Here is a 26,608-nt window from a genome sequence, read left to right on the forward strand (position 1 = left end):
GTTTACTATCACTCCGCTGTAACAGAAGCACACTGGAAATCAAATAATTTCCCTGATAAATGAAAGCATATAATGAAGGGTCCCTGAAAAATTGCTTTTGCAGTCAACAATCAAAAAGGGAAAAAGTAACAGAAAATGTAACTTTAGTGTCACCTAGAATTTTAAGACATCACATTCTGTTATGTCATATTATTTTGGTCAAGCTTTCAGTTAGCCCTTAAACTGTGCAAGCAGACTTTGCCTCTGTTCTGAGTGCATTCAGATGAATAATTATATGCACAATTCCCATTTACAAGCACAACTGTTGCTTTCTATTTGCAAATTATCAATTTTGCATGCATAAAATGGGGGTAGTCACAGATTTAATGGGAGAAACTGAAGTTCAGCTAAAAACTTAGATTATGATATCTTCTTTGAATCAAGATAGGTCAAATTCATCCCTGGTGTACTGAACTATTTACAGAATAAAGTTTCTATCCCCCTCAAACACGCCCCCCTCCAAAAAAATCCCATTTTCCACAGAAACACTCATTAGAGATTTGATATTCAGCATGCAAATCCTTCAGTGCACAATAAGGTGTGTGAATACTGCATACAAAATGGTCAGAAGGCAAGATCCTAGAAACACCCCCTGTAAGAATTCAGAATATTCCTAGTTGCATTTGATTTTCAGAAGAATTAAGGAGAATTTAAGAAAGCACTCTCAAGAAAATTAAACCTTCAGGTATTGAGTTCATTGCTTGATGTAAAACACACAACTTAGCCTCCATTGCTCTAATCCTCTTGATTTCATTGCGGGTATGCTTCATTGTGGTGCTAACATTTCAGAAATGAAGGCAGGATACAACAGCTTGTTTTTTTCTCTATTGACTCTCTCCTCATTCTGGTTTATATCACACACAGATGTTGAAGGGCTCATCCTTGCTCTCTTAGAAAACTTGGTGCACCCAGAAAAACAGCTGCCATGGCTGGTTTTAAAGGGAAGCCTGTGAATTATTAGCAGTTATGCACATTGGTAAGACATATGTTCATCTTAAAAGACAGAGTCCAATCATCCTGGGCTCTATCTTCTCCCCCCCCCCCGAACCCGCACCCCCTGCTGCCCCAGCCCTGGGCTCCACCCCACCAATGCTGACTCCGCCCACTCCCCTCTCACCTCCAGCCGGTCTGACACAGGCAGAGTCGGGGTAAGCAGCGGCGCTCCTGGGCTGCACCTCAGCCCAGGGTCCTTCCAGCCAGGGCTTCTGCTTCCAGGACCAGCTGGGACCTGGGAGGGCAGAGCTGGGGACTGCCCCAGCAGGGGGCTGAGGAGCTGGGGCAGGGTAGCCCCAGAGGGAGCGGAGCACCGGAGAGCAGGACGCAGGCCCTGCACAGCAGTGCTCCGCCTTCTATGCCCCGCTGCTGCTGCTGCTTCTGGCGACCCTGCTGCAGTCCCTGGGCAGCTCGGGCCACTTCACCCAGTCCTGGCTGCGGCGCTGGGGAGCAGCCGTCCTGCGGCAACCTGCACACAGCTCTGTGTGCCCCACGGGGCGGCCTCCAGCCTGAGTGTTCCCCACTCAGAGCCTGCCCGGCCCAGCCACAAGGTGCAGGTGCTGCTCCCCCGTGGTGCGAACCGCAGCGGCCACAGTGTACCCACACACAGGACGCACTGCTGCTGACAGGGCCAGCTCTAGGCTTTTTCTGCCTGAAGCACACACACACACACACACACACAAAAAAAGGTGGCCTGAATGCTGCCCCTGAAAATGTGCTGCCCCAAGCATGTGATTGGTTTGCTGGTGCCTAGACCTGGCCCTGCATATTGCCATGTTATAGATAAAAATAGCTAGCACATATTGAATCTATTTCCCCATGTTAAGTATCCTCACACCTTCTTTTTTTTGTCTCCTGCTGATAATAGCTCATCTTAATTAATTAGCCTCTTACAGTTGGTATGGCTACTTTTTCATGTTCTCTGTATGTATATATATCTTCTTACTATATGTTCCGTTCTATGCATCTGAAGAAGTGGGCTGTAGCCCATGAAAGCTTATGCTCAAATAAATTTGTTAGTCTCTAAGGTGCCACAAGCACTCCTGTTCTTTTTGCAGATACAGACTAACACGGCTGCTACTCTGAAACCTAACAAATAATGGTTTCAGATTAACATGAACTCATATATATCTATATCTATATATATCTATATATCTATATATATATATTATTAATTTGTATTAATGTCATTACTAGAGACTTCAATCAAAGATCAGGGTCCCATTGGACAAACACAGAATGAGGCAGTCTATGCTCCAGAGATCTCAGAGTCTAGGATTATGATGGAGGTTATAAGTGGGAGGAAACAAAAGTGGTGATGAGAACAATTTAAAAGAGAAAGGAACACATTATGAATAAAAAGCAGTGGTCTCAGCTGAGTACATGCCACACTGTCCGAAAAATTTAAATTTATTCCCTTAGGGTTAGATCATCAGTATGCAAACTACTCTATAGTAAGGGGCGGTGAATAGCTACACTGTCCCTGGAACAGTTCATCAGGTTGATTATGACTCAGGGAGTCACAATCTCCTTCTCTTTTCATTTATTCTTTGGTGGTGAGGGAGGGTGAAAGAAAAGTGCAGCTTGTACTTAATAATGTTAGTGTTTAAATAGGCAGTATTAGCTCTGTAGTTCACCCAGCAGTGATTGTAAAAAAAATAAATAAAGTTCATACCTTGTTGGTGCTAGCAAGGGTTCAATCCTGCCACCTTTCCTAGGCAAATTTTCCATTCAAATCAACTCTCATTCAGCTCTATTTGAGAGAGACTAGCTGTTTCAAATCTGTTGTTTAGCCCACTAAGCTATCTCCTCTCATTACCCCCTGCAAAAACACCTGCATATGTATAATTTCCCCTTCCCTCCCCACTCAGAGCATTAGGATGAAAATGTTCTAAAAGATTATCCATCACACTGCAGCCTGGTAAGCCAAAGACTGAAGAATAAATTGGTCAGCTCTGAATGGATTCAATTTTCACACACATAGTGGACTTTGATGGGAATTTTGTGTATATAAAGAGATGGTTGGCTTAGTTTGGTTGTTTGGCTAGAACCAGTCTTTGGTATGTTTGATTTAAAACAGCAGCAGTTTGTACCTTTTCCAATGTAAGTTAATACCTTCACAATGTTAAAATAGAGATACTTTTTAAAAAAAATGGTAACTTAAAAACAGACTATGCATAAAAACAATAGAATCCAGCAAAAATTACAGAGGCTTGAACATGGTGAGATCTCACTTTTTTAACATTTTCACTGGACTGAGAATAATTTGAGCCTGTAGCTACTCGAATTAGATATCAGGGCTAGAAAAAAGGTGAGAGGTCCTGTATCCTGTACATATACATTGAAAATGTGTTATGTTCTCAGCGATTTTAAAAAAGAAATGAGATTTCATGGCAACTTTAGAAACCTTAGAGGTTTGTCCCATCGTATTTGACCAATATTTTGTTCCTCACAACTTTGTGCATAGGGGTTGGCTGTTTTTTAGCTATATCTCAAGTTTACTGGGCCTTATTCTGTTTTTCATTGTATAGTATGTTTTGGATTCTTTGGGAGAAAAGGTCTTTTTATAATGGCAAAAAGAATATTATTAATAATGTGTCTCCATTATTTAAAATTGAGATTTTTTTTATAACAAGGTTATATGTTTTTGAAGTAAATTGTAAACTGTTAAAATAGTGAATAGTACATTTTAACCCAACTGTTGAGCTATCAACATTAATTTTTAATACATTAAAATGAACTTTTAATGCATTGAAAGTCCTGGATTTGGAAGAGTGTCAAATCCCCAATATGAGCGTATATGAGGATTTTTAGGTTCAGCCCCAGACATTGGGCTCTGCTTTTGAAAGTACCTGAAGCCAAACTCAACCCACAAAACCTGGCAGTTTTTAAAAAGAAAAATATACAGTTTCAAGTAAATTTTTTTTAAACACTTAAGGTTTATCTCCACTAAGAACAGCTCCTGCAGATATTTCAAAGGCTTCAGAGGGCAAGGCCTTCTCCGCTACATTCCTGGAATTTGCATTATATGTGGGAGCTCCTCTCAGTAGAGAAAAAGCATGGGTTTATAAAAAAGACTACAGCTGCAGGTAACTGTACATGGGTGTTACCAAGATAAAAAGCATGGGCCTGATTCTCCTTTCATGCTGGTATGGATCAAAAATAACTTCACTGAAGTCAATGGAGTAACATCGCTGTAAAAAACGTATAAGACGATAACGAGATCTATATATGGGAAATATCCTCACCTATATTTCCAGTAGCAGGTATGATTATTAAAACTTGGAGAAAAAATTAAAAAATGGTTTTCTTTGTACTCTTTGCTATTTATATTTGCATCTATCCATTTATCACCTTGTTATCTAGGCTTTGGAAGCCAAAAAAAGCAAAACAGTTCTGCACAGTAGTGCGTTTTCTGGCTACCATTCATACTTCACACCATCATGTAGTGGTTATGTAGCCATCTTGAATTACCTGTAATTTAATAGTGGGAGCCATGAGGCCATGAGGGTCTGGGGAGCCATGAGGTTTGTATTGTGACAGATTCTGCACTATATTTACAAGCATATTATTCATAGTAGCATTTAAGTTTCTGCAATAAAATGATCCTGAATCCATCTTAACTTGCAATATGCCACTGCATCAGAAACCTATTTAAGAGCTGTCACTCTGTATTTAGGAGTTTGGGGTGGTTTTTTTTAATTGGAATACTGTAATTACTGTTGAGGTTTTTTGCACAACAAAAAAAGGCATTAAAGTGAGTTAAAATAAGAAAAAAAATCATATACCATATAAGCAATTTTTATCTGCCAATGGCCCAACATAATTATCTGAAAGAACTTTTTGAGCTGCAATTAATTATATGATAACCGGAGGGTTTTTCCTGTCTATAGGGTAATAAACATATTCTGAGTTAAGCAGACTCAGTAGCTGAATACCGAGATGTATTTAACTGAGCATATGGTCAATACTGCAAGAGATCAGCTAGCATGGTGATGAGTTCAGTATAAAAATGTAGCTCGCTACTGAGTTAATGGGAAGTAGTAACATGTTGTTGATATAAGGCAAAAATGTCTAATGATTATATATTTAATTCATATTTGAGTTTAAACAATGTTATTTTTTGACCCAAAGAGAAACTGATGCAGTTTGAAATACCATAAATAAGAATTTCGGAAACCCTGTCTGTGGTTAGCATATGGATGGCGAAATCAGAGGAAAGCACAATATCGGAAGGCCAAGTAGTTGCATACTTTGAAATCCCAGAAAGTTCCTATGCATTTAGTAAATGTAAAGTATGCTCCAATGGACTGACAATTCTATAGGAGAGTAGCATGTATGTGTCAAGACTTTTTTGTGTGTGGGTGGTGGTGGTGGTGGAGGGAGGTCCTACTGTACTGTCATTCTAATGTGTGGTTTTTTTAAAAAAATATGAGATTGAAAACTTTCAGAGAAAGTGGGGAAAGAAAGATTAAGCTGGGGAAGGGGGACAGGTAGACTCTTTTTTTGTTTTGGTTGCCTAGACCAAATCATTGAGAGAAATGGGAAAAGGAAATAAAAGAATGAGATAACTTATTGTAGCAGTTAGGGGAATTGAAACACCTACTCCATATGAGGAAACAGTAGTAATTTAAAATTCTCCTTCAAGAGTTTTGTTCAAAGTACAATGTTTCTGCTATTCTCCACTTTTCACCTGCAGCATGAGACTAAAAATAACTTTTTATAATAGCTATAATGCTACCAAAGTCAAGGGAAAAAAAGGAAACCACGTTCACTAAAAAGAAACTAATAATCAACATTTTTTCCTAAAAAAAGTAAGCCACTTTTTAAACTCGGTGCTCAGAAAACTAAGTTACTTATTTAGGTGCCTGTCTTTAGGCACAATGTTTGACAATTTTGGCTTAAGTTGCAGGAATCCTGCCAAATGGGAGCCTGCTCCAAGTGTGAATGTCAGGGGATGAAATTCACACAAATGTGAGTGATGGTGGAAGTCTCTTTGAAAATATTAAACCCTGCAATAGCCTTGCTCAGGGGAGGGTTTTGCAGAGACTAACCAAACAGATCACTGGCTTCCCTAGCAGCCAGCATGGATAAAAGTCCAAAGGGCCAGCACCCAGAAATAATAGACATGGGATTTTGCTGATAGATCTCAGGCCTATGAGAAAAGGGAAAACTTTAAATCTTAATAGACTGAGATCCTTCTTTGATACCTTCTGTTCCTTTTGCATGGGGAAGAGTGATAGGATTCAGCAGAGGAGCTGAATCCTAGGGGTAAGTAGTGAAGTTCCTACCCTGAGTCATGGGCTAGATGATAGGAGCCCTCCTCCTTTCCACTGTCTTCCTGTGCCTATTTGTGGGCTCTGGCTAATGGCTTAATTAGGGCTTGTCTACACTGGCAACTAACAGCGCTGCAACTTTCTCGCTCAGGAGTGTGAAAAAACACCCCCCTGAGCACAGCAAGTCACAGCGCTGTAAAGTGCCAGTGTAAACAGTGCCCCAGCACTGGGAGATACCCCCTTATTGCGCCATGACCATGCAGCAGCGCTTTAACGTTGCCAGTGTAGACTAGCCCTTAGCCTTTCTCCCTTGTCCCACCCACAACTTAGGCACAGCTCTGCTCAGTCAGCTCCATTCTACCTTGCCTGATTGAAGCTGCTGTGAACAAAGTGCTGACTCAGCCTTTCATACCTAGCGCTCTGTCACAGAGCCCTTAACCTCACACTGGACCCACTTCAATGCTGGTACGGGGAGATGGAGGAGATAGCACCCCTCTCTGATATTAAGTTTAAAAAAGTTGTGGCCTGCTACCTAAAGACTATCCCTGTGTCTATCCTCATTCTCTTGCATGTCCTAACCAATAGGCCTAAACTGGAATAGTGACTGAGAAGGCCATACATGAGGACTAGTGGGAAGGAGGAAGTTCTGGCCTCTCAGTACAGCAGATACCTCTGAATAAATCTCCATTATTCAAGCCTTGTGGAAGGAGGGGGGAAGTTCAAAGTGATTCAGCAAAATTTCAGCCAAAATATACCAAACATTTCTTGATTCCTGGAAGGAGATTTTAATCTTTTCTCTGGACATATATATTGCATTGCGCTTGCAGACTGTAGATTTCACTTGATTATATGTATTACAAGATTCAATCAAATCTTAGTATGTTCCAAAAGATTCCTCAGTAGCTCAAAGGTTTCTGGAATAGGATGTTCCTGCAGTGGCCCAGGGGAGGATTTTGTAATACTCACAGTCCTAATTACCCGCAAAACACTGTATGTAGCAAAAACATCTTGAAAGCTTCCTTCGAAGTAAAGGTTTATTTATTTCCCTTCATTCTACAGTGTGGCAACTTTCATTTGATTTTGATGAAAATGCATTATTTTGTATACGTTTTCAACTGAGAGATTGCAGAGGGATATGCCATGTCAATCTGAAACAGTCATACTGCACTGCATAATTTAATGTGAAAACTGAGGCTTTTGTTATGAGACATTAGTTACAATCCTGGAAACAATCTGGGGGTGGGTTGAAATCACAGGTAGAGTATCCTTTTTTTCTGGTGCAGAAGTCAATGCTAGCCAAACATTTGCTCTCCACATGAATATGTAGCATAGATGATCTTGTACTACAGTATATGCCACAATGAAGAAATGTGTTTGTTACATTGCAGCTACTACAATAAGAGTCCCCTATCAGCATGTTATGCCAAATTCTGTGCTGATTTATGCAAAGTGCTGTCCATTTGGCACCTATTGTGTAAAGGGACATTTCAAGAGATTGAGACTGATCTTAAAATTTGTGACAGGAAGATCTTAATAGGTTCAGATTTAGTTCAACATCCACAAGCTCAGGTGCTGTTTAGTGGTGTCTGGCATTGGGCACCAGCTTCTAGCCTTTCTCATACCCGCATAACCCCGGGGAGATGTGTTGGTTTGAAGCCAGGATTTCCTGATTGTTTATTAAACTGTAACGGTAATTGAACTAAGATGCTTGGCTCTGACTTCAACTGGTCACTGCAGAACGCAGATTCTGCTTTCAAACTTTCACACAAATGTGAAGTTAAGCCAGTGTAATTCTAGGTTTACTGAGCGCACAGTCTAACCCATCATTTATAGTCAGCAAGTATGTGACTAGGACATTGAACAGATTTGGGACATAGATTAATATGTGACTGGGACATAGTTTAGAATTGGGGCCATACCTTTTGAATTTTGGGATTATTTCTGCACAAACACATTCTCCTTCAATTAGTAAAACCTCTTCAGAAGGTCTTTTGGTTACTTCAGTCTTTGTTACTGCTTTTGGCATGCATACCTTTCAGTCACACCCTATTTTGTATGCTTTACATGAAAGAGGCACCACAAGGACAGAATGTGAAATAAGTATACACAGAACATAATTTAGTGACTGATAAGCCCTAAGGGTTGCATCTGTCAAGGTGCATTAGATACTGTAATGTGATGGGACAAACTATGATGTGACTGGCTGGACGTGATATGATATGTCACAGGAAATTAAACAGACAAACAATTAAACTGTAGAAAACAGCTCTAACAGGAAAAACAGCAACTTTCATTTTTCTCAGTTTTATAAAGAAGTGGGGGGGACAGTCACTAGAGAACGCATTTGAGGTCAAGTGAGCTGCTTAAAACTCTGTGGGTAATTGATAAACTGGGTATGTGTGGTGGTGAATTAAGATCATTCAGTTCCTTGAACTATTTGGTCCTAAAATAGCAATTACTCATGGCAAAGGCCCAGTCGCAGTTTTAAAAAATAAAATGTATACACAAGTGAACAATATCTGTTTCACAAGTAAGTTAAGTAAATATTGTATGCACAGCCATGTTTTGCCCCAAGAATCAGAGTATTTAACACGTCTGCAGAATAATATACATTTCAGGAAACCAAGGAATGTGGGCCAGTGCTCTGAAGCATAGGTGCCGACTCCATGGGTGCTCCAGGACTGGTGCACCCACAGAAAAAAATTAGTGGGTGCTTAGCAACATTGGCCCTGAATGAACTATGACTTTAAATTGAGTCTGGATGCTAGCATGAGTGATTTCAAGTGGTCACAAATGTTTTCTTAACTGCTTCTTGACTATTTATTGCCTTTAGTTAGCTATGGTGTCTTATTAAAGGATTTAAGTCTATCTACAATCTTTTAATATAGGATGAGTTTCTTATAAGATGAGGGTCATGCATTTAGATTTCATCACAGAACCTGGACATTCTTCATTTTTGGGCGATCTTTCCTGCTGTGTGATCTGTTTATTTAATGTGGGGATTTTTTCCCCTTTAAAATTGTGGACTATTGATTGTTCCTTTAGCTTTTTGAACATGACACCAATGAAGAAAATAGTCAGCTAAGAGGCCACACAGAATAATTTGGACACTTATTTAAGGGTAGAGAGTAAGCAAAGTAGAGGAGCAGACCACACTAGAACGTTCAGCTGAGATTTTAGCTAGTCCTTCCTTTCTAACCCAGTTTAGCAGTACATCTAAAGATACTTGGTACTGATTGATTACCGCATCTTAAGGTTGGCAGGATATCATCCTTAAAATGGAAGATAAGGGAGTGGCCGTGGTGGGAAACTCAGACATTGTATTCAAATGTTGTTGAAATATAAAAAGTGAAACATCAGCTCCTTCATCTTCCTCCCTGAAACATAGCAAACCCTGGGTTGGAGACTCTGCATTTTTTTCTCTAAGGCACTTTACCTTCACTGTAAAATTACACTATGTTATGCCAGGCTACATGTAAGTGTACAATTCTGAAGATCAGTTTTGGTTTGATAAACCTTAACTTGATCATTTTTAATACTTCCTATGATTTCTTCAAGTTTACAAATCTTCTCCAAAAGTACCTTAAGGTTTTAGTCCCTAGAATTAATAAGATTTGATGATGTAATTATAGTCAACCCTGCTCAATTGGTACAAGTATCTTTAGATGTACTTATAAGAAACTCATCCTATATTAAAAGACTGTAGATATATTTAAAACTCAATTTAAAGCCATAGTTCATTCAGCCCAATGTTGGCCTATATTCTTACATCAATATTTAATATGAACTTGTTTTGATCTTGTTCATGTGCTGCAAAATATTGTGTGATTTAATTTTACTAGCATGAATGCTTATGGAAAGTGATTTTAATCATTTAGAAATGCTTTTGAAAAGTGATTTTTTTTAGATTTGCTTTCTGCAAACGTTCTCACATGAAATCCATATAAAAGAGTTGCACTCCTCCAACTACAGTACAGAAAGCCCCCTGGCTAAACTTGAGTGGCCAGTTATACCTAAGCAACACAACTTATACAAAGAATAACAAAATCCATGAAAATTTAGTGGCGCATTGGAGTTCCAAATAATGAAAAAAATTGAGAAATCAGATTGTGCAAGGAGAAAATGAAGCAGATTTTGTTGAATAAACCATTCATTAGAAAATATTCACTATTTCTAAAACCAATATGTCTGTGCTGCACATCTCCCTCATAATCTACATTTACACAATTCTATTATTTATACATTCAATTTTTACATAAATGTATTTAATTTTAAGCCTTAAGATGAGCAAACATTTTTGCTAACTTAATTGTAAGCATTTGATCACCCTGTACACAGAAGAGAAGGATGACCATTGGGACTGGGGTGGATCACTCATTAAATTCTCCTGTTCTGTGCACTCCCTCTGAAGCATCTGGCACTGGCTGTTGGTGGAAGGCAAGATACTGGGGTACATGGACCATTGGTCTGACCTGATATGGCCGTTCTTGTTCTTTACCCTTTAGTAGACCTTGAGCAAAACAAACTTTTTATGCAAGCATAACCCTCCATCCTGTTCACTGGCCCAGTATGAGGTTGTTCAAGATAGTTGTGCAAAGTCACAAGGTAGGCTTCCCCTTTGGGAAACTGGGCCTGAGGCTCCTTTGTGTGCTCTGTGTTGTGTGTCAGTGTGTGTTCACCTCAGACCAGACCCACTCAGACAAACCACCAGGAACAAGGCTTTATTCTGTAAAGGACATAGAGCAGGATTACAGTCCAGCAGCCTCCTCTCTGCTTGCCTGCTACGTGCTCCCAGCTCAGTCCGGGGGGCAGAAGGTACATCCTGGCAGTAACCAGGATGTTCTCCCAACATGTTGCAGTTTGTAGTCCACAACTTGTAGTTCCCAGGGCTGCTGTTGAAGCACACTGGACCTTGGGCTACACAAGTAAAACTTTTCAAAATATTGAATATGGGAAATATCCATATTAAACTCATACATTTAACCCCAATATAGATTACTTAAAACCAATCCATGGTACGCCCACATCTCGAATACTGTGTACAGATGTGGTCTCCTCACCTCAAAAAAGATATTCTAGCACTAGAAAAGGTTCAGAAAAGGGCAACTAAAATGATTAGGGGTTTAGAGAGGGTCCCATACGAGGAAAGATTAAAGAGGCTAGGACTCTTCAGCTTGGAAAAGAGAAGACTAAGAGGGGATATGATAGAGGTATATAAAATCATGAGTGATGTGGAGAAAGTGGATAAGGAAAAGTTATTTACTTATTCCCATAATACAAAAACTAGGGGTCACCAAATGAAATTAATAGGCAGCAGGTTTAAAACAAATAAAAGGAAGTTCTTCTTCACGCAGCGCAAAGTCAACTTGTGGAACTCCTTACCTGAGGAGCTTGTGAAGGCTAGGACTATAACAGCGTTTAAAAGAGAATTGGATAAATTCATGGTGGCTAAGTCCATAAATGGCTATTAGCTAGGATGGGTAAGAATGGTGGCCCTAGCCTCTGTTCATCAGAGGATGGATATGGATGGCAGGAGAGAGATCACTTGATCATTGCCTGTTAGGTTCACTCCCTCTGGGGCACCTGGCATTGGCCACTGTCGGTAGACAGATACTGGGCTAGATGGACCTTTGGTTTGACCCGGTATGGCCATTCTTATGTTCTTATGTTCTTAATAACTATGGTGTCTATGCTAGAATGTTAAATATAACTTGTTCTCTAAAGCCAAATAAGGAAAATATAAATGGAGAAATAAATGAATCAAATAAAAGCGACTGAAGATTTATTTAGAGTTTGCTTGCTGGATGAAAAAGGGACCATGACATTTAAAGTCACATTTTAGAATTTGTAAAGTAAAATTAATAATAATTATATAAAAGCTGCAATCCATTCTTCAGAGGTTTCAAAAACAATTGTTCCAGATAAAAATTAACAGGGAACCATTGAAAGCCAAACAATTTCCATTTGTTTCTCTAGGTTCTTCCATTTCTTTCTATTGTTCTTTAAAATATATCTGAGCTGTGGAATGCAGAATTGCCATTGTCACATAATCACAGCAACAAATGCCTTGCTTCTCCTGTACCCATCAAATGAATGACTGCAGTATGATACATAGCATTTTCTGAAAGGAAAAATAAGATCTGCCATTACTGCTGACAAATAGGTAGTCTGATCTTCTAACATTTGTTAAAAACAACATTTTATGGCAGCAGTACAACAACTGAGCAAATCCAAACAAACAACTTAAGACAACTGAGATTTGTAAAGCAAACATGGAGACTTCTCACTCAGAAGCTATTGCTGTAACTAATATATCTTCCGACAATGACAATGAGAAGTGGTGTAATTCAAGTTCAAAATGATAATCAGAACATAATGAAAATACATCCTATGAAGACAAGGCCCAAAGCAGCATGAGAATATTTAACAAACCTGACTTTGTAGCCTGATCTATGGATTGTGCATTAATTATATTGATTATTTAAGAATTCCCAGTTATCACTCTGAGGTTTGAAAGGTTCTTGTCCCAAGATCTGGTCCAGTATTATTAAAATTACTGTTTAATTGGGAACCTAAATGTGCAAAGTTGCAACAATCACACTTTAGGAATCCTTCTGTATGTATAATAGTTTGTTAATACATTTAGCAAATTCACTAACGCTTTAAGCCAGCAAGGTAGATAGAGACAATATGGAATGTAAATCTGAACATTCATATACTCATACCATCCCCTGCAGAACAACCTGTTAGCCATCATCTTACCCATCACCATCCTTATCACCACCAGCGGCCATCATCCTGGCCCCTCCAAAGGGCTACATCTCTCTCTCCTCCTGCATACAGGCTGGGACACAACTTTTATAATATGTTACGCTGATGCCACTATGTCTAATGCATATTCAGGAGGGAGTTTGTCCCCTCTTCCTTATTTGTATTTCCTCTCCCTACTAAAGTTGGGGAGCCCTGCTCCTATAGGTTAGTATATTAATGATCCCAACTTATCATATACATCAGTTCATCGCCTTGGCAGACATCTGTAGAAGTTCCTATCCTAAAGGATCCAAGTCCTGGTGTTAACTCATGTTCCTGTGGTTGGCTAGTGTCATTATAGACAGACTTCTCCTAAAACACTCTGTTTCCGGTTCCCCAAAACTTGGGGTGACCATTGGGCCATTTATGCTAACTGTTGAAGCCAATGTCTTACAGGATACAGGCTGTAGGATCCTTTCATTACTGCTGAATAAAATGTGCTAAAGCTAGCTCTATAGGCTATGATTGTCTGAATGAAAGATCACTGACTACAGGACCAACCATGAAATCAGTTATCTGTTGTATGGAGAAAGATTTAGTAAATTAAAATAAAACAAAAAAAAATGAACAAGAGATATTTCAACATCTGCTTAGGCAACCTTTCTGAATCAGGGTCCTAAATACTTCTTTTTTTTTTTTTTTTTTTTTGGTGGAGAGCATGATTTTACTTATTTCTTGACTAAATTCGAAACTGAATGTATTGCATACAATTGTAAACTAGCTCACACTGTATGCTATGTAGGGTAGATGTATGAGAAAATTGTGTTAGTGCTTATTAAACGGTGAATGGAAATTCATATAATATTTCAGACCACATTTGGACAAAGGGCCCCACATTCTTTCCCCCACTCTGGCTGGATTTGCTCAGAAGAGAATCTCCCTGGTGATGAGGGGCTCTCAACTGGCAGACAGGCATGCTGAGCTTAAGAGGGGTGTAATACATATAATTACTATCCAGTAATTCTTAGCTGCAGGATGGTCCCTTGGAGACCATTGCCAGCTTGCATAAGTTAAAGAAAGCAGTCAACAAAGCAGCAGCGATTCAGAGAGCCATAACTGATCCCTGACAACCTGTTTCTCACTCCCCTGTACCAAGCAGATCTCAATACAAGAAAGAATATGGCCCCAATAAATCAATATAAATAATAAATAAGTTAATATAAAATTCTATATTCATATTGAAGTATGATGTAGGTATAGGAAGCTATATGGGAAATTTATCAGCACTGCAGACTTTTAATAGACACTACAGCAGGTGTGCTACTTTTTGAGGGAACATGGAAGAGAATAATTGCCTAGTGGGTCTGTAAGTGAAATATAAAAGGAGATTATTACAGCAGAGATTGTCCCGTGGTGTGTCTGAAAAATCAGTCAGAAAGCTGATATTTTATATGGATTAATACAAGAATTGATATGGAACTGAAATTGGCTAGTGCTGAGTTAATTTTGGTGTAATGTGACAGAGTCAGAATGGAGCTTTAGCCATGCCGTCAGATTGGACGTGATATTTTTGTTGTGGAAAGCTATAAAGCTTTGCAATAGCTGGCATTAGAGCAGATATGAAATTAGTACATAAAAAGAATTGAAAATTGAAAAGATTGAGCTGGCTAGCATGCTGTTATAACAGGAACCAAGAAACAGTCATTTGTGTTTGTTGTAGAAGAAAAGTAAGTTATTTATGATGAAAATAGCTATGAGAGAGAATTTCACTTATATTTGCATAGTTCAGTATAGATTCTTCTTCAGAATGTTGGAGCCATTTAGACGTGTCCCAGATGAGCAATACTACTCACACCAGTATTCCTGGTTCACTGACACACATTAACTAATTAGGGGAGACAGAAGTACGGTCCTGAGCAAGGATTGCATGTTCAGGACCTAAGAGTGATTAATGTTTATCTAGACAAGGTGGGTGAGGTAATATCTTTTATTGGACCAAACTTCTGTTGGTGAGAGAGACAAGCTTCATTCAGGACCTGAAGAAGAGCTCCCTGTAAGCTTGAAAGCTTGTCTCTCTCACCAAAAGAAGTTGGTTCAATTAGAGATATTACCTCACTCAACTTGTCTCTCTAATATCCTAGAACCAACATGGCTACAACACCACTGCATAAAATAATGTTTATCTAGTCAGTTACTGTGCTCAAACAATGAGGTACTAGCTGACAGTGAGCGGAAGAAAATGCTATCCCTGGGAGACTCCAGTTTTTTAATGGATAGTATTAATATCAGTCATTGCAGGGATGGCACTTGGGAATCACAAGTGCTGCTGCTAATGTTCTGTTTGAATGGGAGGGATAATACTAATAGAGCAGTTTGAGGTTTTAAGAGCGGTTACAGAAGCAATCTTTTGTTGTTGTTTTTTTTCTTCATTTCATGTCATCTCCTCCTTTTAAAGGAAAAAGAATTTATAGGGGAAATTTGATTGGATCCAGTTTAGAGAAAAGGGATTACTTAGAAAAAGGAATGAGAGAGAAAAATAGTACTGAAGAAAAGTAAGATGGAGTTCAAGTTTTAGGTATCCGAAAGAAACATGTAACTGGAACATTAGCCAAAGCCTCAATAACAAGGATTGTTTCAAAATAATTTTCAGTTATGAAGGAGGAAAAACTCACTGAGAAAGCTACTGAAATTCATCAGAGCTAGACATCTGCAACAACCAGACAAATTAACCTTTCTTCAATTTTCTGCTGTTGACAAGTATTTTATAGTAATCTCAGGCTAGAAAACTATTTAAAATTGCATGCCTGTCTAGTCTGGTCTTCTACAGAAATAAATACCTTGCCAGCTAAGCAGCAACCAAATCTTCAAAACCTTTTGGTTTTAATGACATCACAGCTAGAACATAAGAACTTTGGGAGTTGAATAATTTGAGGAAGGCACCCTCATATTAGGCTGCATGTTAAAGTATTACTATGATTTAACATAGTATGAAAGTTGTTGAGACAGGTAATTTAATTGAAGTAAGTTAAAAAAGAATGCAATGGAATGAAGCAGCTAAGTCAGGAAGGTAACTGAAATGAAAAGACTGCAATAGAGTGATAAGCATAAGTTACAGAGAGTAAGGATATTGAAGTGTGATTTGTAAAAAACAATGGATGAAAGGATATCAGGGGAAATAAGGACCATCTGTGTAGAGGCTCTTTGCCTCCGTACTATCTCCTGCAGTGTCCTCCCATTCTGATTTAGGCAGCAAGATTCAAATGGAGCAACATTGCCAGAAATTCCATAGCTAGTGGCTGCCCTTGGGACCACCTCTGAAAGAGTGGGTCCTTCATCATGGAGGATCTGGAAGGGTGTTCTGTGGAGAAATGATGGGACAGAGGGAGGAGCAAAATCCACACTTATTTCAGGAGGCAAGATGGCAGAAGATTACCTGATCCTATGGCGAGGTGCTGCTTTAACAATCATGATCCACCCAATCCAGCACCAAAATTATGACAGGAAGGACAGCAGTCCATCCAGTGCCCTGTGCTGACAAAAATAAATCATCATAGTCATGTATTCTAATTTATCCTCCTTTAAAAAAAGAGACCTCACTCCAAGATTTCTTAACAGACAGGCTTTCCTGAGCTAGAATCATTCTATTGCAATGTCAATTTAAAGTAGTAGTGCTTCTTAATTTTTGCCTATATTGGTTTTTAATATTTTTTTACATGTTGGATAGAAGTGAGATCTGTCACATTTCAGAACTGAAGGCTAACCTCACAGAAACCAGCTTTTAAGATTTTTCACTTAGACTGCAATATAAATTATGAACTGAGATCTTAAAAACAGCCATCATCACATTTTAATTAGTTTAAATGCTCACTAGATGATTTATTGAGTGCCCCATTTGCACTTCTTATTGCCTGTAGAGTAGGCAAGGAAACAGATTGCCCAGAAGTTCATTTTTCACTATGTAAGGCTTTAACTGAGCTTAAGGACAATCACTCTTAGGGATTGATGCATAATAAACCATAGGCATTAGGTGATTTTGCCAGAGATCTTTTATGCTGGAATTGGAATAATTTTCACCCAATTCAAGAAAGAAAAACTGGAGGTTTATAGGGATATGCACTGGCATGTGGCTAGGATTTAGATGAGTCTGTATTTTCATGAAGAAATAAAATATGCATATGAAGGGAAAACATCTATTTGCACATAGACAAGCTGATCAAATGTTTACAGATAGAATGTAGATAGGTCCTTATTTAATAAATTGTCAGTCTAATAAGAAATATTTCTAGCAGCAGCAGAAAAACTAATAGGCAGCATTTGTAGATTATGGACTTCCCTTGTATTGACAATTCATTCTTAATCTAAAATATAGCTTCATACTGCTGAAGTAAACAGAGACAGTAGACACCCCGAAAACTCCACAGGCACAAGCAGTGACTTTTTTGAAATCATCCTGGCATGAAAATACTGTATCAAAAGAAGCAAGTTTCTAGCAAATAAAAGTGGTGATCTCTCTCACCGGGAAGAGCAGATGAGAGCGATAAAGCAGAAATGTATCAAGTACTGCACTGCACAGAGAAAGTTTGGGCAATAGAAATTTCATGACAGAGAAAGAAAAATGCACCTCCCCCCCCACACCCAATCATTACCACAGTATGACAGTTTGGACAACACATATAACTTCTTTGAAAATATATTGAGAAGTCTCACAAGATGTCACAACTTTATTTCCCCCCGAAAGTGTCCAGTTGTAAAGTTTTATCTCTAATATCATAAGAGAAAAAATGAAGATAATTTTGCCATTGAAACAAGTACAGCAACATGACATGATAAAATGCTTTCAGTGAAAACATTTGACTGGTTATATTACCATGCAGAATTGTATACATTTTAATACCACATTGGAAGATGCTTTTAGCACAGAAAAAATATTTTCTTAGTTTAATCTGTTCATTGTTAATGAAATCCGGTTTCAGTGAAAACATTTTATTTTCTCTGACAATTACTTGAAAAAAAGACAAAAGTTTATTTTATAATACTAGATTTCCTTTTTATGCATATAACAGAATGACTTGCCAGTGGGCTGGAAAGCCTGGGGCTAAGCTAGTCCTAATTACAAGATGAGCACCACCTGGGAGAAATATGGGATTCCAATATAAAAACAGCAGGGGGTGGGCTGATTGACAGAGAAAGATATGACATGAAAAAAGCACCTATATTCACAAAGTCACATTAAAAACTACTTAATATGTTATAAATTTACAATATACACACAATTTATGAATAAAATAAAATAAAACATCTTAAGCAAACAAACATGGATCACTAAAGCATCATCACCATTAAGTTCACTCATAATATTGTTAGCACACCAAGTCAACCAAAAAGTGTCCAGGTTACAAATCAATTTATAAAAGGTGTAATCAAATCTTCAGCTGGGCCACAATCAGTGTGAAGAACACTGGAGAATATCTCACCCCACTACCCTGCTTCCTTGTTCTAGTGAAGTTTCAAAATGGTGAATTTAGCCTGACCCAGCAAGAAGTCAGCTTGGCAGAAAACTGCCTGAATGTGAGGACTGTATCTTGCTCCAAGAACAAATAGGGGCTTGGAGAAAAAGTCCCAAACCACTGAAAAGCTGTTGCAAAAAACAAAAAAGGAGGATTAATAGTGACAATGTAGAAAAAAAGTCTGAAGTTGAACAAAAGGAGCACTGTGCAGACACATCAAGAGTAATTATGGCTCACAAACCATTTGTTGCTATCATCCTATGCAGGACCTTCCACTCAAGTTATCAGTGCACCTAAGAAGATGAAGTTAGTACCACATCCTCCAGGCTGTGGACAGAGCATCCTCCAGACTATATCAGGGAGATCAGACATAATGCTGCAACTTGACACATATGCCAGAGAGCTGCTTTTTGGTCAACACAAAAGGAACATTTACCAAACCCTTCCAGGACAATAATCTGTCTGGTTCCACAAGGACCTCATCCACAGAATGGGAGACTACTAGTGAGGGGGAACACAGGATTCCCCCAGAAGAACAGTCCATGAAAACCTTTTTGTAAATACTAAGCAGCCTGCTGAAGGAGCACTGCCTGGAACTGAGCAAGGACTATATCCAAAAAACGCACAGACCAAATTCTAGTCTAAGCAGCAAGAGCTGTCACCAACTTCCAGCTTGACTAACTAGGAACAGTCAGGTGAGACAGTTTAGTCAACATGGCCTGGGAAAAGACAGAAAACAGGCTTCCAGAGGAAAGAGCTTCAGCAGGAAAAATTGGGTTAGAATACAACAGCTCTTCCAAGAATCATCAACTGGAAAATGCCTGGTCCAGTTGTGCACTTTGCAGAAATCTCAAGGCATTAGAAAGACCATTTGCCTCCATTGTATAATCTAGACTCTAATTGACCAGATGCCAACAAAAATAGGTGAGAATGAAAGCCCAGCCACACAGCATGATGGAGGAGACAGAAGGGAAGGGACTTCTAGGCCAGTGGGGAGTCAGAGTTACAGCAATCACTGAACAGACTCTAGGCAACAGGCTGCCACGTTGCTGACTAAGGGTACGTCTACACTACGGGACTATTCCGAATTTACATAAACCGGTTTTGTAAAACAGATTGTATAAAATCGAGTGCGCGCGGCCACACTAAGCACATTAATTCGGTGGTGTGCGTCCGTGGTCCGAGGCTAGCATCGATTTCTGGAGCGTTGCACTGTGGGTAGCTATTCTGCAGCTATCCCATAGTTCCCGGAGTCTCCCCCGCCCCTTGGAATTCCGGGTTGAGATCCCAGTGCCTGATGGGGCAAAAAACATTGCCGCGGGTGGTTCTGGGTAAATGTCGTCAGTCACTCCTTCCTCCGGGAAAGCAACGTCAGACAATCATTTTGCGCCCTTTTCCCCTGGATTTCCCTGGCAGACGCCATAGCATGGCAACCGTGCAGCCTGTTTTGCCGTTTGTCACTGTCACCGTATGTGTTCTAGATGCCGCTGACAGAGGCGATTCAGCGGCGCTACACAGCAGCATTCACTTGCTTTTGCATGATAGCAGAGATAGTTACCAGCCATTCTGTACCGTCTACCTTGCCATTGTAAGCTGGCAATGATGACAGTTACCAGTCCTTCTGTGCTGTACTCTCTGCTGCTGTCATAGGTGCCCCTGGCTGAGATCGGCCGGGGGCGCAAGAGCCAAAATTGGGAATGACTTCCTGAGTCAATTCCTCCTTTATGGGATCAAAAAATAGAATCAGTCCTGCCTAGAATATGGGGCAAGTGTACTAGAGATCCAGTGTATCGGAGAACCAGAGAGCACAGCCTCTCTGTGTCAGATCCCCCAGGAATGATGAGCTGCATGCCATTCACAGGAGGTGCCCCTGCAACAACTCCACCTGTTGATTCCCTCCTCCCCCAGCCTTCCTGGGCTACCGTTGCAGTGTCCCCCCACTTGTGTGATGAAGTAATAAAGAATGCAGGAATAAGAAACGGTGACTTGTTAGTGAGATAAAATAAGGGGAAGAAGGCAGCCTCCAGCTGCTATGATAGTCCAGATAGGACATTAAGCAGTGTGGGGGACAGGAGCCCAGCATCCTGCTATGATAGTCCAGGCAGTACAGAATCTTTTCTTTACACATGAAGGGCGGGGGCTGATGGAGCTCAGCCCCCTGTTGCTATGATGAAGACGGTTACCAGACCGTCTACTTATGGGCTGATGATGAGGACAGATACCAGTCCTTCTGTATTACACAATCTGCCACAAGGCTGATGATGAGGATGGGAGCGCAGTCCTACTGCACTGCACCCTCTGCCACAAGGCTGATGATGACAATGGATATCAGCCATATTGCACCATCAGCCACCAAGGAGTGGGGGAGAGGATACAGCAGCTCGCTACTGCAGAATCGTGTCTATCAGTAGACATAGGGTGACATTTAAAAGAGTCAAGAGAGGATTTTTTTCCCTTTTACTTTTGGGTGTGGGGGGTGGGGTAAATTGATGAGCTATGCCCTGAACCACCGCGGACAATGTGTTTGACACTACAGGCATTTGGAGCTCAGCCAAGAATGCAAATGCTTTTCGGGGACTGCAGGAACTATGGGATAGCTTGAGTCCATCCCCGCTCCCTCCCAACATGAGCGTCCATTTGATTCTTTGGCTTTCCGTTACGCTTATCACGCAGCAGTGTGCTAAGTCCCTGCTAGGGCGTCTGTCTGGAGATTTTTTAAAAATGCTTTGGCATTTCGTCTTCTGTATCGGAGCTCGGATAGAACAGATTTGCCTGCCCTTACAGCGATCACATCCATACGGTCCATGCTGGAGTTCTTTTTGAATTTTGATTTCGGACTGCATCACCACCCGTGCTGATCGGAGCTCCACGCTGGGCAAACAGGAAATATTCAAAAGTTCGCGGGGCTCTTCCTGTCTACCTGGCCACTGCATCCGAGTTCAGATTGCTGTCCAGAGCGGTCAGTGGTGTACTGTGGGATACCACCCGGAGGCCAATACCGTCGATTTGCGGCCATATTAACCCTAATCCGATATGGCAATTCCGATATTAGCGCTACTCCTCTCGTTAGGGAGGAGTACAGAAATTGATTTAAAGAGCCCTTTATATCGATATAAAGGGCCTCTAAGTGTGGACGGGTGTGGCGTTAAATCGGTTTAATGCTCCTAAAACCGGTTTAAACGCGTAGTGTAGACCAGGCCAAAGTCAGTGAGTTCATGGCCCATCTCATCCAAGGGTAAGAAAAACAAAGTAGGGTGCAACCCATGGTAACTATTAAAAAAATTAATATGCCTCTGAATCCATCCAAAAGGCCCAGGGAAGGATCCAGACACTAGCACTGAGAACACAGGTTGTTTGAAATCAAAACTTATCCCTGAAAGGATAGTCCAGGAAGCATCCAGTATCATTTCTGCAGACAGTCCTGCACCTGCATCTCAGCCTCCTCCCAGTTCCTTAATATATGTTGTTCAGATCCGAAAAAGATCCCTCTCCCCACTATATCTTAATCTCAGAGATGCTCCATTGCCATTGTTGGGGCAACAAAAGGCGGGGTGTTACATTCCCAAGAGCCCAGTAAGATCAAATTGCTCCAAGCCCAGTTAATGCAGGCAGAAGATGCCTGTTCCTACACTTGTAAACAAACAAAGTGCCTGCATGTCACTGTCAGACATGATAAAAACTGAGATCATAAGCATAGGCTGATGAGAAAGCATCTGGCACCCCGGAATAGAAAGGCCAGTCAGGCGGCTTCTGAGGAAGTGCAGAAGAGACTCCAAAATCAGAGCACACAACATTCCAGACAGAGGATATCCCTGATGAATGCCTCTGTGGATTGGAAAGCAGCAGCTGAGATCCCCATTAATCTTTAAGACACTAAAAACTTTATAGTACAATAAAGAAATGTATGAGGAGAACACTGGCTCAACACCAAAAGCTTCTAATATTTTTAAAAGATAACTATAGTTAACGCTATGAAAGGCCTTCTAGTCCATTGGAATAAGCCTCACATCCAGATTACAAATTTGCTAAACAGTAGAAACATCACAAATTAAAAACAAGTTATCAATAATACAGAATTTCGGAATACATTATGTTTGATCAAGGTGTATCAATGAGTCCAGACAGTCTTTTAGTCTGTTAGCTATGGCCTTGGATAAAAATCTTAATCAGAACAGAGAAGAGAAATAGGTGTCCAGTGCTATAAGTCACAGAAGGTCCCCTACTTTGTGCAGCAGAGTGATCACTGCCCTGAAGCACCAGAGGGGAAGCTCTTTCTCCTGGATACACTCCAACACCATTTGGGGGAAAAAAAATCAGGACCAATAAGAGGCCAGAAAACATCTGTAAAATTCAGATGGCAGGCTATTGATACCTGAGGCCTTGCCTGCAGGGAGCTGCTGGACTGCAACCGAGAGCTCCTGCAATGACAGCAGGGCATCCAGGAACTGCTGTTCCTCAGTGGTCAGATGGGATAGCTCCTGATGCAGCTTCTCCGTTTCCAGCATCACAGGATTCAGGTGAATAAAAAATACTGTAAGAGGAAACAGCTGCTTTCCCTCGCTCTGCGGTGGGAGCTGTCAGATGACCATCCAGCAGCCAGGGGCAAAAAACCTGCCGATTGACTGAGGTCTTCTTCTCCAACCTGAAAAAGGATCTTCTGGGAGTGTCAGTTTCATGCAGCTGAGTAAAATGGGCTCAAAGAGGGCCCCTTGCACCTTCTCTTCCAAAAAGCATCTCAGCAGTCAGTACTTCTCAGTTAAGGTATGGTGAATCTGCACCAGATTTCCCACATCAAGGGCTGACATTCCAGTGCATCAAGGGCTGATGGAAGGACTGTGTGGTTGCCTGGACAGTTGGATGTGGACCTTCCTGCCATCCCACCACTGTCTCAGGGGCTCATACAGGAGTGTGTGCTGCAGCCAGCGCCTCCAAAACACAGCAAACAACTGGGTGACATTCAAGTCCTGTAATAATTTGGTATTAAAGCACCACTGGGAAGCACAGGCAAGAACATGGAGACACACACTGAGAGACATGATGATGATCAGATAAGTGAATGGGAGACATAGAAGACCAAACAAATGTATTCACACTGACCTTCATAGTAAAAAAGCAATCCAATCTAGCCGCTGAGATGTGGCTGGAAGAAAGCAGTACTCCTGACTGAAGGGTACCGGGGGCGAGGAGGGGGGAGTGCAAGAGCCTTTAAATATTTATTAATCCAAAGGTCTTCAGGACACAATAGTTTCTTCACTGACTGAGAGTGTGATTCCTCATAGTTCCATCTAAAATAATGTACCATGCAATTGAAATCCCCTCCCAGAACAATAATGGTATTGGGGTCACAGAGCATAGCATGGGCAAATTTGTGCAGAAAGGAGACACAATGTCACCTCAGAGTAGTATCATACAAAGTAAAAAGATTAAAAACAATAGTGCCAATGTGTGTTTTCACCTGTAGAAGCCAGCCCTGGATGATCTTCACAGAGAGGAACTGTGCCCCTGCATCCTGGGAAAAGAGAACAGCCACCCAGAAGTGACATTGGAGCTATGGCTCAAGAAAACCTCCCCTTCCCATTTTGTCAGCCACTTCCCCTGATTATCAGGATCTCTTGCAGAAGCATATCAGCTCATTTTTGTTTGAGAAATTCAAAGTCATACTCTTTTATGACCATCCTGGCATCCATTAATATTTACAGAGCCAAAGTTGAGCAACACCAGAGAGACTAGATGGAGAGAGCCAAGCAGCACAGAAAGACAATGGAAAGTGCGTCTGACAAAGTGGGTATTCACCCACGAAAGCTTATGCTCCAATACATCTGTTAGTCTATAAGGTGCCACAGGACTTTTTGTTGCTTTTTACAGATCCAGACTAACACAGCTACCCCTCTGATAATGGAAAGTGGAAGTCTCATCGGGAGGCCTGTATATCTTGAACAATCCCCGCATGCTCCCTCACCTCATCATCTCAGATTCTACCAGCTCAAAAAGAACATTGAGCAGCCATTGTGATACTGTCATCATTCACCAAGATAGACATTCAGTGGGGGCAGCTGGTACATCTATTTTCCCCAAAACTGATAGGAAGCGTAGCTCCAGCCTTGGACCCAACACCACCATCACTACAGCATGCAGGACTGGCATCTTCAGGGCTTACCATGCCAGGGGAAGACAGTAACCCACTGAGAGCTTCATGCGTGAAGCTGCCACTCAGTGTAATGTTATCTTCCTTCTCAGGGCACATAGCTCCATCTTCAGCCACTGACAGCAGCTTAGGGGCCTCCAAAGTCTTAGCCCTTTTAGAAATAGTCCTGCATAAATTCATCACTGGTCTGCTCTTCACCTCCATTTCTAGAACCTGTCTGTGTTTCCTCCTCAAAGAAGTGCTCCTCAAGCTCCAGGACACACTTCTGTCCAGTCACAAGTGACAGACACAGGGGGGTTCCTCAGGGGGGACGCTGCTCTCTGGACAGTGGCAGACCACATAGAAGGAGGAGCAGATGGAATTTGGTGGTGGAGATGCAGTTGTTTTCCTGCTAGTCCCTTGATGTTCCAGACTCCTCCCCACCATCCTGGGGTTCCACATTGTTAACAGGGACCCCCTGCCCTCAAATGACCAGGGTCACCACAGAGGTAACATTTCATATTTCCAGAGTTAGCAAACCCTGTATAATTCACCCCATCTAGGTGGGGCTTTAAAACCAGGTTCAAGGGCTGTTCAGAGTTATTTATAATCACATAAATCTGGTGCCAGAATGACATCATATGCCTCACATTTGAGTTCTTGCAGTCTAATGGAATCATCCTAATAGCACAAACTACCTTTCCATAATGGGAGAGATCAGACATAAGTATCTCATTGTGGAGGGAGTGGGGGATGGCACTGGAAAAAGATACTTAGTAGCACGAAAACAAGGGAAAAACTTGAACAAAAGTCTCTTTGACCCAGAGTCCCTCCTGTACCAAATGATTCACACATTGATCATGGGACAGGAACATCACAACAGATCATTTGAGAGGCAGATTTTATATTAGCCAACAGCAGTCTTACCGACACCCAGCAACATGTTCTCCACAAAGCAGAAGGCAGCAGGCACACACTGAACTACATGCTTGTGGGTCAAACCGTTAAACCCATCTGAAGTGGACCTCAGAGAAAACCCACCTACCCCTAAAAAAGGAGAGACCAACAACACCCCTAAAACAAAACAAAAACAAACAGACTAAAAAAATCCTGTTGGTTTACACAGAACAGAAAAAAACAGCCTTTCTCTCAGGAGCTCTCACAATCCCTAAAGAGAAAGTGAGTGAATGTGTACACACACACATGCCCCCCTGAGCTCCAGCCAGAGAGATGTGGGAACTAGAAGCTTCAGGTGGAGGGTCTGATTTTGGAATTTGTATTGGGACTCCCTGAGAACTGTTGGATTATTTTGTGATTTAGGACTCTGAGGTTTATCTGAACTATGTTTAATATGAAACCAGCCTAAAAAGGAGTACTGTGAGTCAGAGACTATCTGGAGTATTCAAGGGGCCTGCAAGAATGGGCTAAAAAAACCCACCAAAACACACTTGCCCCTACTCTTCTCTGAAGCCCTGCCCTATTCATTCCATTCCCACTCCCTGTATCACTTGCTCTCCCCAACCCTCACTCACTCGCTCATTTTCACCAGGCTGGGGAGGGTCCCTTTTCGACTGGGCATTCCAGTTAAAAAACAGATGCCTGGCAACCCTAGCTAATAGGAGTAGCGCACCTGTTAAACGACCCCTGGCCCTGAGGTGGTACTCCTCAAGCCGCTACACTGCATAATATCTAAACATTCAGATTCTTTGTGACAGCACTGCTTGAACATTTTGACTGCACCTTGACATGAGAAGATGAAACAACAGGGGAAGATTCTGGATGAGAATAATCGGTGCGCATCAGAGGAATCAATATCACATTTGATCCAAAAATTACTCCTGTCTGTAAGTGACTTGCTTTTACCCACTTAAACGATGACTAATCCAAGTGTGAGCACCCTTCTGGGAATAATACTTCAG

The 26,608-nt window shown here is 41.0% G+C and overlaps 1 long non-coding RNA gene across 2 annotated transcripts in view; it reads right to left on the bottom strand.

The window, feature by feature from the left end:
* Positions 1-26,608, bottom strand: part of LOC120402000 — a 43,483-nt gene that overhangs the window by 7,111 nt on the left and 9,764 nt on the right. The window contains exon 1 of one of the 2 annotated variants that reach the window (XR_005596901.1): positions 2,708-2,784. The exons of the other annotated variant lie outside the window; for it this stretch is intronic. This is a non-coding gene — a long non-coding RNA (uncharacterized LOC120402000). Of the gene's footprint in view, positions 1-2,707; positions 2,785-26,608 lie in introns of those variants that run through there. 2 annotated transcript variants of the gene reach the window in all.

This window comes from Mauremys reevesii, linkage group 3 (genome assembly GCF_016161935.1).
Source record: "Mauremys reevesii isolate NIE-2019 linkage group 3, ASM1616193v1, whole genome shotgun sequence".
Lineage (NCBI taxonomy): Eukaryota > Metazoa > Chordata > Testudines > Geoemydidae > Mauremys > Mauremys reevesii.